Raw genomic sequence first — 12,127 nt, forward strand, 5'->3', positions numbered from 1 at the left:
AGCAATGTAACATCATCATTATCATTTTTCAGCATACCACCGAAGGTAAGATAACAGAGGAACTGCCAGTTGTGCTCCAGCCCGAGCGGCTGCATCTCATGAAGTAAACTAGATTTTTCAGAATTTTTATCAGTGACCTCCCGAAGCCTAGTGGTGAGAAGAATCCGGCTGTCGTTCTCCTTATCTGGCAAGGCGTGCGCGATCCGATCCCAAGCATTATCATCCACGACGATTAGAAACTTGAGATTGTAAAGCTCTTGATGCAGACGCTGGAGCAACGTCTGCTCATCGCCCTGAGTGGCATAGTGGCTTGCTTGGTAGTTCTTGCTCTCCATGATTACTAGCAGTTCATGACCTCACCTATAATTTATTTACTACTGTTAAATATCAAATGAACTTTGTAAATTTATTAAATTTAGTCATGCATCAAAAACATTATTCCGATATTTCATACTGAGAAACATGTTTTTACAAGCAGGACAAAATTAATTGATATCAAAATCATAAAAATAAAAAAATAAAAACACTTTGACGAACTTTCAGTAGCCAACTTCATTTAGAACTTTCATCAAACAGTTGGCAGAAAGATGCAACACTTACATACCGGCGCATAATTCGTGACGCTCTTCACACCTCTAAAACCACCGCGGCCAGCGCGATGGAACTCATCCTCAACGTACAAGCTGATCGGCGCAGTCCCTTCCTGCAAACCACAACAATTAAACCTTATCCACAAAATCCTTAATATCAGCTTGATTCAACCGAATTAAAATTGAAAATGTAAACACAACCTTGAAATAGTTTCCAACTGGAGAAGCATACACCAAAAATGTGTACTCGAAAGACGGCGCCAGCCCCAAAACTAGCCCGCTCCCTATCAGCAGAGGCTGAATGTCAATTTGACTATGTCAACAACGATTCTAATAAGTATACACTATGTCAATAACAAGTATATCCTGGTTAAAGCAAGCACAATTATCTTTTTACTTTTATATCAATTGTTAAATTTATAATGTCAACAACAATCCAAACAAACTTACACTATGTCACAGTATACAAAATTATCTCAACGACAAGTATATGCCGTTTATAGAAAACACAAGTATATTATCATAACTATGTCAATAACTATTGTATGAAATGTCAATAATCTTAAAATTTAAACAAATCCTTAACTGGAAGAAGATGCTTGTTCTCTTCCGTTTTTTCCAGCAGCATTGTTCATTTCCATCTCTTCCGATTCTACCATCGCTAATCAACAAAAAAAAACAGCAGAAATCGAATTCATAAAAAAAACAAATCCAGATGTGTTTTAATACACTAAAATCGAAGCAATATACTTAAAATTTGAATCAATTTCTTAAGCTGAAGAAGTCGCTTCAACGACCGCCGATTTGGAATGCCTTTTTCTGGCTACAATCGGCGCTTCAGCTTCAATAATTTCTTCGATCCTCATTTTTGGAAATTAATTGATGTAGAAAACTGAACGAAGTCTAGATTAGAAGAGAAGATGCAGAATTGTATAAGAAACTTGGGAGAGAAACGTTCGAGAGTTTTACAGATGTTTTTTAATATCATTTAAACATTTTAGAACTGAAATGACAAAAATACCCCCTTGTTGACATAAACTACACGCTGTTGACATCGCACGAAAATTGTAAATGGGTGGCTGAGATTGCATCTCAATTCTCAGTTAGGCCCAAAAATCTCAACCTAATATATATATATATATATATATATATATATATATAGGGAGATGATCAAAATAAGTATGTGTTTAAATCCAGAAATGCAGACCAAATCTCAGCCCTAGGATTAGATGATCTAATGGTCAATAATTAACCAAAAACACGGAAGGTCATAATTAAGCAATTTTAGGTCATATTATAATATTTGGATTTAATGTCATACTAAGATCGTTTTAGGTCATACTTTGTTAGCATGACCTACAAATTACCTAATTATGACCTAAAAGTGCCCTAATTATGATATTGTTCTGCGTTTCTGTATTTAAATCTAGTTTTGCATAGATCAAAACCCTATATATATATAGAGAGAGAGAGAGAGAGAGAGAGAGAGAGAGTTGTGATCATATTATAACCCCTAAATCACGTAATAACCCTATAACCAAATCTGAACCACACATATTTTCTAATCTTGTGGTTGAGATTCAAACTTAGATTTACTTCATAAAAAAAGCGCGAGGGTAAATATGTCATTTCCCTCATTTAGAGCATCTCCAATGCCGGCGTCAAAATCGCGACGCCGATTTTTCGCCGACGCCGGTTCTGACGCCGAACCATTGGAACCGGCGTCGGCGAAATCGGCGTAAAAATCGGCGTGGCCATGCCGATTCGCGCGATGACGCCGGTTCCGACGCCGATCCTCACGGCGCCATTGTGGGTCCCGGATCGGCGTCAAACCAGCGTCAGATTTTATTTTTTATTTTTTTTCTTTTGAAAACACTATATATACGCTTTGAAAGCACATGCCGACATGCGTCAGACGGAGGCTCATATTCGACTCCAAAAGGATTTAGTTGAAGAGTTGTGGGCGCGGAGGATTGCAAGGCGTTTGTTTTTATGTAAATTTATGTAATTTTTTTAAATGTAATTTTTTTAAATGTAATTTTTTTAAATTATTGTACCTTTTGAAATTTTAATAGTATTATTCTTTTAAATGTATTTGTCTCGTAAATTAAATTCCGTATGTTGATACGATTGTAAATTAAATTATATAATTGTTATTAGTGATGTGGATATGTAGTGTGAAGGCTATGTGAGGGCTATTTGATGTCTAGTTGATGTGGCAAGCTGATGTGGCAGGAGAATTGTAGTGCTGATTATGTGGCAGTGTGAAGGCTATGTGAGGGCTATTTGACGTCCAGTCTTACTGGAGATGCTCTTAATTTCTGAATTTCGCCAAATATCACGTAAAATGATATATGTTAGGTTTATTGCATAGAATGATAGTTTTGCCGGATAGAATGATACTCTGAGTTGATAAAATGATAATATGTCATTTCCCTCATTTAATTTCTGAATTTCGCCAAATATCACGTAAAATGATAAAATGATAGGTTTATTGCATAGAATGATAGTTTTGCCGGATAGAATGATACTCTGAGTTGATAAAATGATACTTTTGACTGACTGATAAAATGATAGGTTTATTGCATAGAATGATAGTTTTGCCGGATAGAATGATACTCTGAGTTGATAAAATGATACTTTTGACTGACTGATAAAATGATATATGTTAGGTTTATTGCATATAATGATAGTTTTTCCGGGTAGAATGATACTCTGAGTTGATAAAATGATACTTTTAGCTTATAAATGTTAGGTTTAGTGCATAAAATGATAGTTTTACCGGATAGAATGATACTTTCAGCCGATAGAATGATAGTTTTGCCGGGTAGAATGATACTTTCAGCCGATAGAATGATAGGTATTTTTGATGTATAAAATGACATTTTTGTTTAATAAAATGATACTTTTACCTGATAAAATGATAATCTAAGCGGATAAAATGACAGTAACCTTATAAAAATGATACTCTGAGTTGATAAAATGATACGTTTACTGCTTTATGATAAAATGATAGGTTTATTGCATAGAATGATAGTTTTGCCGGATAGAATGATACTCTGATTTGACTGATAAAATGATAAAATGATAAATGTTAGGTTTATTGCATAGAATGATAGTTTTTCCGGATAGAATGATACTCTGAGTTGATAAAATGATACTTTTAGCTTATAAATGTTAGGTTTAGTGCATAAAATGATAGTTTTACCGGATAGAATGATACTTTCAGCCGATAGAATTATAGGTATTTTTGGTGTATAAAATGACATTTTTGTTTAATAAAATGATACTTTTACCTGATAAAATGATAATCTAAGCGGATAAAATGACAGTAACCTTATAAAAATGATACTCTGAGTTGATAAAATGATACGTTTACTGCTTTGTGATAAAATGATAGGTTTATTTCATAGAATGATAGTTTTGCCGGATAGAATGATACTTTGAGTTGATAAAATGATACTTTTGACTGACTGATAAAATGATAAAATGATATATGTTAGGTTTATTGCATAGAATGATAGTTTGCCGGATAGAATGATACTCTGAGTTGATAAAATGATACTTTTGACTGACTGATAAAATGATAAAATGAGCGAAATTCAGAAATTAAATGAGTGAAATTTGGATACGTAAATTTTATCATGAGCGAAATGACATATTTACCCCCTCGCTTTTTTTATGAAGTAAATCTAAGTTTGAATCTAGACCATGTGATTTTAAAAATGTGTGGTCCAGATTTAGTTATAGGGTTATTACGGAAATTGGGGTTATCATTATAATGCACCCCTATATATATATGTGTGTGTGTGTGTGTGTTTCTTTCTATGAAATCTATTTTTTTTAAGTTTTTTATTATTCACAAATTATATGCTTAGGTAGTGTCACTAACTTCTTTATCTATATTGACGATACTTTTAACGGTCGCAATCGTACATATCTTTTGTTTTGTCACTTATCTTCTACTCTTTTTATGGCATTACATACTCATATCTTTCGCAGTTTCTTATCACGATATATATGCTTTCGACGGGATCAAAACCATAAAATACCTCAAATTCGCCCCTCTCCCCCACCGAAAAATCTGGGTCCGTCACTGGGTAGAGGCTCTTTGCTTGGGACTCGTTTTGGCCACAATTCACTGTATTGTTTTTATCCTTGTCGTGCTTATTGAGTTGCTTGATATGGTCATGATAGTCTTATTGAGTATTGTATGTGTCGTATTTGATGTGGTATGCATGTCTTCATTCATTGGTCTCTAGGTGAGGGTAATATTAGTCTCCAGTGATAACGTGTTTTGGGGATTTGCCCCCTTCGCCATTTCTATCATATTGGGAACAATATTTCCACATTGAGGTTTTTGCTTTTGGCTTGGGAATGCTTGGAATGAGGTCTCTGCTTTTGTGGTTCGAATGGTGGATTGACAAAAGTTGCAAGCCATCGTCTATAAAGATCAACATAAAAAGTACTCTCCCCATCCTATTTCAAGTGATTGACTGCTTTTCGTCATGTATTTGGGGAAAATGATAATAAATAGTTAAAGTAGAGAGAAAGTAAAGTAAGAGAAAGGATATATTATTCTCTGTTACTGTAGGTTAATGGCTCAATTGCATCAGCACAGATCAAGGAAGAAAAAGAGAAGCTCAATCGAGCATCACAAACTCAGCAACACTCAGCAGCCGTCCGATGGAGTGTTAGTTTGAAGATTAGGTCGTAGCCGTTGGATCTAACTAGCCGTTAGATTTGTTAGGTTAAATAGTGGTTAGTTCTGTTCTTCCCCAAGTTTTTCCTTTCTTGATTGTAGCTCGTTTTTTTCTCTCCAGCGATATACAATATTTTTCTTCGCACATCTCTCTCAACCTTCTTCAACTTCATACAAATTGCTCTCAATCCTTACAAATTGGCGCCGTCTGTGGGAAGTCGAAGTGAAGTTCTTGAGTTTGAGCTGATTTTACGTCTCTTTGGAAGCGAATCCGCGAAGATTGATGGCCTCTAGGTTTGAGGCGGAAAAGTTCACGGGCAAGAATGATTTTGCCCTCTGGAGAATGAAGATGCGAGCCATGTTGATCCAGCAAGGCCTGGCATCGGAGCTTGCGGTCGTCGATAAGGATGAGAAAGGGAAGGAGGTCTTAGATGAAAAGGCCATGGCCAAGAAGGCTGAGATCGAGGCAAAAGCGCACAGTGCGATTGTGCTTTGTCTCGGTGATAAAGTGCTGCGTGAAGTGGCAAAGGAGAAGACCGCGGCGAATATGATGACTCGGTTGGAAGATCTTTATCTCACGAAGTCTCTCGCGAACCGGCTGTTTATGAAACAGCGCCTCTACTCATATAGGTTCTTGGAGGGAACTGGGGTTTTGGAGCAATTAGAAGAGTTCGATAAAGCGGTTGATGATTTGGAAAATATCGATGTATCGATAGGTGATGAAGACAAGGCGATCTTGTTGCTCAATGCCCTGCCGCATTCCTATGATCAGTTTCGTGATGCTTTCTTGTATGGACGGGACAAAACTATTACATTGCTTGAAGTTCAGACGGCTTTAAGAGCAAATGAGCTTCAAAAGGGTGAGTTGAAGGCCGCGGCATCAAATGCAGAGAGCCTCACTGTAAGAAAGTTCAAGCCGAAGAAACCATTCAAGAAGCCTCAAGAATTCTTCAAGAACGCTTCTCCAAGGCAGAAGGAAACCCGCTCCTGCCATTGGTGTAAGAAGCCGGGCCACTTGAAGAAAGATTGCTTCGCATGGAAGAGGAAGCAAGAGAGTGAAGGAAAAGCGGTCAACTCGGCTGAGGGGGTAGAAGATGAGGAGATCAATGAGGTTCTAAACGTTGTTGATGATCGAGTTCTGGGGTCTTGGATCATGGACTCCGGTTGCAGCTTCCACATGTGTCCAAACATTGAGTGGTTTGAGGAGATAGGAGAAGCCACTGGTTCAGTCATTTTGGGAAATAATCAGGTATGTTCGATCCAGGGGATTGGCTCAGTAAGGTTGAAATCTGATGATACAAAGGCTTCAATTGTTCTAAGCGGCGTAAGGTATATTCCTGATGTAAAACGGAACCTAATATCACTAGGATTCCTGGAAAGAAAAGGGTGTTCATTCAGGTCTGCCAATGGAAGGATGGAGGTGTGTAAAGATGGAAAAATACTCATGAGAGCAAAAAGGAGAGGAAGTCTTTACAATATGACTGCATTGATCTGTAACAAGAGATCTGGGGAAGCACATATGGTAACATCTTGCACACTGAGTCAGTGGCATACCAGATTGGGCCATCCATCAGCCGGGAGTGTGAAAGAATTGGTGAAGAAGGGAGTTCTGAGATGTTCGGACAATGATGAGACCATATTTTGTGAGGAGTGTGTTCTGGGAAAGGCCAAGAAATTGCCCTATCCTAGAGGCACTCACTCATCCTCTCAACCTCTAGATTATGCACATAGTGATCTTTGGGGACCCGCTCAAGAGAGATCGATTGGAGAAGGCAGGTACTACATGAGTATAATCGATGACTACTCAAGAAAGTTATGGCTGTACATATTGAAGGAGAAATCTGAAGCCTTCAGCCGATTTAAGGAGTGGAGTGCAGAAGTAGAGGCAGAGAAAGGGACATGTTTGAAGTGTTTCAGAACCGACAATGGACTTGAGTACCTATCTAAGGAGTTTGATGAGTATTGCAAGTCTAAAGGCATCAAGAGGCATAGAACGGTGCCATTGAACCCCCAATAAAATGGGGTGGCCGAGAGGTTCAATAGAACAGTGTTGGAAAGAGTTAGATGCATGCTTCTTGCTTCTGGATTGGGAAAAAGATTCTGGGCAGAGGCAGCTTCTACCACGGCCAAGCTTATGAATAAATGCCCTTCTTCTAGCCTGAATGGGGAGACCCCTGATTTCAGATGGTATGGGAGCTATGGTGGTTACTTTGAACTTAGAACTTTTGGGTGCAAAGCCTTTGCTCATGTGAAGCAAGGCAAGTTGGAAGCCCGGGCATTGAAGTGTGTCATGCTCGGGTATCAGCCAGGTGTTAAAGGATATAGGCTTTGGTGTATAGAGCCTGGGAATGGTAAGATTGTAATTAGCAGGGATGTGATTTTTTGGGAGCATGATCTACCATTCAAAGAGAAGACACACAACAGTGACAGTGCAGCACTAGTTCCACTTCAGCTATTGAGGTGGAGCCTTCAACTAAGGTGGAGCTTGAACCATTAAATGATACTCCTGAAGCATCTAATGATCCAGTGATAGATGGAGAAAATGCACAACAACTAGAGCCAGCACCAGCAAGTCTGAGAAATTGGAGACTTGCGAGGGACAGAACCAGGAGAACTATCAGGCTGCCAGCTAAGTATTCAGATGCTGAGTTCCTTTTCTATGCTCTGTTGGTTGCGGAGGAAGTTGAGTATTCAGAGCCTTGCTCCTACAATGAAGCCATGGAGAGTAAGGAATGGGAAAGGTGGATGCAAGCTATGATAGAAGAGATAGAATCTCTGTTAAAAAATGGCACTTGGGTGTTGGTGGAGAAACCGGATGGAAGGAGAGTTGTGAGCTGCAAATGGATCTTCAAGAAAAAGATTGAAGCTTCAGAAAATGAAGGGATAAGGTTTAAAGCTAGATTGGTGGCTAGGGGCTTTACACAAGAGCAAGGGATTGATTTTGATGAGGTTTTCAGCCCGGTGGTAAAGCACTCATCAATCAGAATATTGCTGGCTATTGTGGCAAATAGAGGCTGGGAATTAGAGCAGCTTGATGTAAAAACCGCCTTCTTGCATGGTGATCTTAGGGAGACAATCTACATGCAACAGCCTGAGGGCTTTATCAAACCAGAAAATAAGGGAAAGGTTTGTCTCCTTAAGAAGATCATATATGGATTAAAGCAAGCTTCGAGGCAGTGTCATAGGAAATTTGATGATCACATGGTTGCTACTGGTTTTGTGAGTTCCAGATATGATGAATGCGTTTACATCAAGAAGGTTGGTGGAGTTGTTGTGGCTTTCTTATTGCTCTATGTTGATGACATGCTACTAGCCGGAGCATGCATGAAGGAGGTTCAAAAGGTCAAAGATGATTTGAACTCTGCATTTGAAATGAAGGACCTTGGCCCAGCCAAAAGGATTTTGGGCATGACACTGATAAGAAATAGAGAAGAAAGGAAGATTTGGCTGACTCAATCTGATTATGTATTAAGGATGTTGAGAAAGTTTGGCCTCGACAATGCAAAGGAAGTTTCGGTTCCAATGAGCCAGCATTATAAACTATCAATGGATCAAGAGCCTAAAACTGATGAAGATGCAGCAGAAATGCAGAAGATCCCCTATGCTAGTATAATAAGGAGTACTATGTATGCAATGATTAGCACGAGGCCTGACATTGCACAGGCTGTATCTGCAACTTCTAGATACATGTCAAATCATGGGAGGGAACATTGGTCAGCCTTGAGATGGTTGATGAAGTATATGAAGGGGGCCAGCAACTTGGGAATTCTGTTTAATGGTGCAAGGGAGTTAGCAGATGAGCCTTTAGTTGGCTGGTCAGATTCTGATTATGCAGGGAACATGGACACTCGAAGGTCCCAATCAGGCTACATTTTTACACTCTTTGGATCTGCTATAAGTTGGAAGAGTAGCCTTCAAGCTGTGGTTGCTTTGTCCACCACAGAAGCCGAGTTCATGGCTCTTGCAGCAGCTGTCAAGGAGAGCTATTGGCTTAAAGGGATACTAAATGACTTTGGAATAACTCAGAGCTCGGTGGCTATTGGTTGTGATAACACAAGTGCAATATGTTTAGCTAAGCATCCGGTGTATCATGAAAGGAGCAAACACATAGATGTGCGTTTGCACTTCATCCGAGAGAAGATAGAGGAGGGTGAGGTGAAGATATTCAAAGTGGACACGGCTGAGAATCCAGCGGATATGTTAACAAAGCCGTTGCCCAAAAACAAGCTTGAGCTATGCATGAAGCTTGTGAATGTATGCAAGATGGACTGATGGCATTCTGAGCAATCAAGGTGGAGGTTTGTAGGTTGATGGCTCAATTGCATCAGCACAGATCAAGGAAGAAAAAGAGAAGCTCAATCGAGCATCACAAACTCAGCAACACTCAGCAGCCGTCCGATGGAGTGTTAGTTTGAAGATTAGGTCGTAGCCGTTGGATCTAACTAGCCGTTAGATTTGTTAGGTTAAATATTGGTTAGTTCTGTTCTTCCCCAAGTTATTCCTTTCTTGATTGTAGCTCGTTTTTTCTCTCCAGCGATATACAATATTTTTCTTCGCACATCTCTCTCAACCTTCTTCAACTTCATACAAATTGCTCTCAATCCTTACAGTTACTTTACTTTCTGTTCACTTTAACTATGTATTATCATCTTCATAAAACAACGGCCAAAAAGAAATCAATATGTTGAATTGGGACGGAGGGAGTATTTTTTTGATCCGTATGACTATGGTTAGAATCTCTACTATCCAATCCACTGTCTGTGTAAATGCGATATACTAGTTTAGAGTACTTTTTTTAGAATCATCCTATAAGATCCCCGGGAACAATGGTTTTCAAACCATCCAAGCATATCATGCCAGCCATTGGTCTTCGTCAATTGACTACTACCTTGGTTTGATTCACTAAAGGGGTGTTCGGTTTGTAAGATTGTATCTGAGATTAAATTTGTAGTGTGTTTGGTTCATGAGATTCAACCCCCACAACTCAATTATAGATGGATAATAATGAGATAATTAGTCATACCTAAACCCCAATGACTAAAATAATCTTACAACTCAATCCTAGATTGTATCTTGATATTATTTTATCTTGGAAACCGAACACCACCTAAGGATTCTATTTGACATTTGTCTTGTGTCTTATGGGACGACTTCTGCTCGACTACTTCTCCAAAATGGCTTTCCCGTTTGTGCTGGATTGGGCCACTTGATGACATAGGTTGTGGCACCTAATGCATGTGATACAATCTTTAATTGTATGATTGGTGTATAAATTGATATTGAAAGTTCGATTTATACTACTACTCTACTAAATTGTTATAAAATTAGTTGAGGATTACTTTTGTAATTGTAATCTTCAATGTGCTATATGATTAGTAGGAATGTATAATAATGACCGCTCGAAAATAGGAGGTTGTGGGATCGTGTTCATAACACGTTCCTCAAATGTATGATCAATGCTGAAATCAATAAGATTACAAAAAACTGATATCAAAAATACAAATTATATAACAAATTACTAATTCAATAATAACATAACAAACAAAGGTCATTTAACGGAGGGGCACGTGACATATCCCTTGTGAGTGTAATTGTATGCCTAGTGCATAAATTTGACAAGGTAGTATGAAAATTGCCATTCCTAATACACTAATAAGTTATAAATATGAGAAAATTTTGTGTGAAAAAGGTATACTAAATACACTTAATCAGCACTCCTACGTCATACTATTCTGTAGTACTGTTATTATAAGAAATAGAGAAATTGAAAAATATTTTTTAAAAAATACAATGATTAAGCTAAAAAATTGTGGTATTATAATAATAATAATTATTTAGACCTTGAAGTTTGTATGTGATATGATCATAAGAGCATCCACATCGGCGAGCAGGGACGCGTCGTCCGTCTGTGCCAGCGGCACGGAGACGCTGTCCGCCGCTGGCACGGACGTGCTCGATGCATCGAGCACGTCCGTGCCAGCGAGTAGGCGACGTGGCGCGTTCTGATTGGCCAACGGCATATCCGTTGGAAAATTATTTTTTTTAATTTTTTGTTAAAATCAAAAAAATACCAAAAAAAATTCACAATCCCAAAAAATGGCCGTTTTTTTGCCCGTTTTTCTGTATTTTTTTTTGATTTTTTGATTTTTTGATTTTTTTTATTCCCCCCCCCCCCAAATCATCTAAAAATACACACATTCATCATCCATTTTTCACATCAAATCATCTCTCACTCAAAACCTCAAATGAAATTCACTCATCTCATTGCGGAAGCGGAGCCCGAAGAATAAGAATACTACGAACAACATCGTGCCGCTTATGAAGCATATGTCGCAGCGAATACCCCCGCCCTTCCTCCTCAACCAACTAGATCAACTCGCCGCTACATTCACCGTCAATGGAAATGTATACCACATGAGTTACTATCTCGCCGATGGTATCTACCCAAGGTGGTCGACTTTCGTGAAGACGCTCAGCAACCCGCAAGACCTGATACTGGTTCTTTTTTGCGCAGCGTCAAGAATCCGCGCGGAAAGACGTCGAAAGAGCCTTTGGGGTCCTTCAAGCCCGATTAAACATTGTGAAGGCCCCGTCTCGGCTGTGGTACGTGAAAAATACCGTCGACATCATGCACACGTGTATTATCTTACACAACATGATTATAGCCGACGAAGGACCGAGGGCGGCTAGCTTTTACGACGAGGATGAAGCCGAAAGCTCAAGCACGAGGTCTCCCCCACGCCGAGGTGTGCATACGACCTAATCAAACACATTTGGGCGAAATTCGGTGAGAGGATCGAAACAAGGCACACAATGCGCGATACCCGAACCCACG

The sequence above is a fragment of the Salvia splendens genome, chromosome 22 (genome assembly GCF_004379255.2).
Source record: "Salvia splendens isolate huo1 chromosome 22, SspV2, whole genome shotgun sequence".
Classification (NCBI taxonomy): domain Eukaryota; kingdom Viridiplantae; phylum Streptophyta; class Magnoliopsida; order Lamiales; family Lamiaceae; genus Salvia; species Salvia splendens.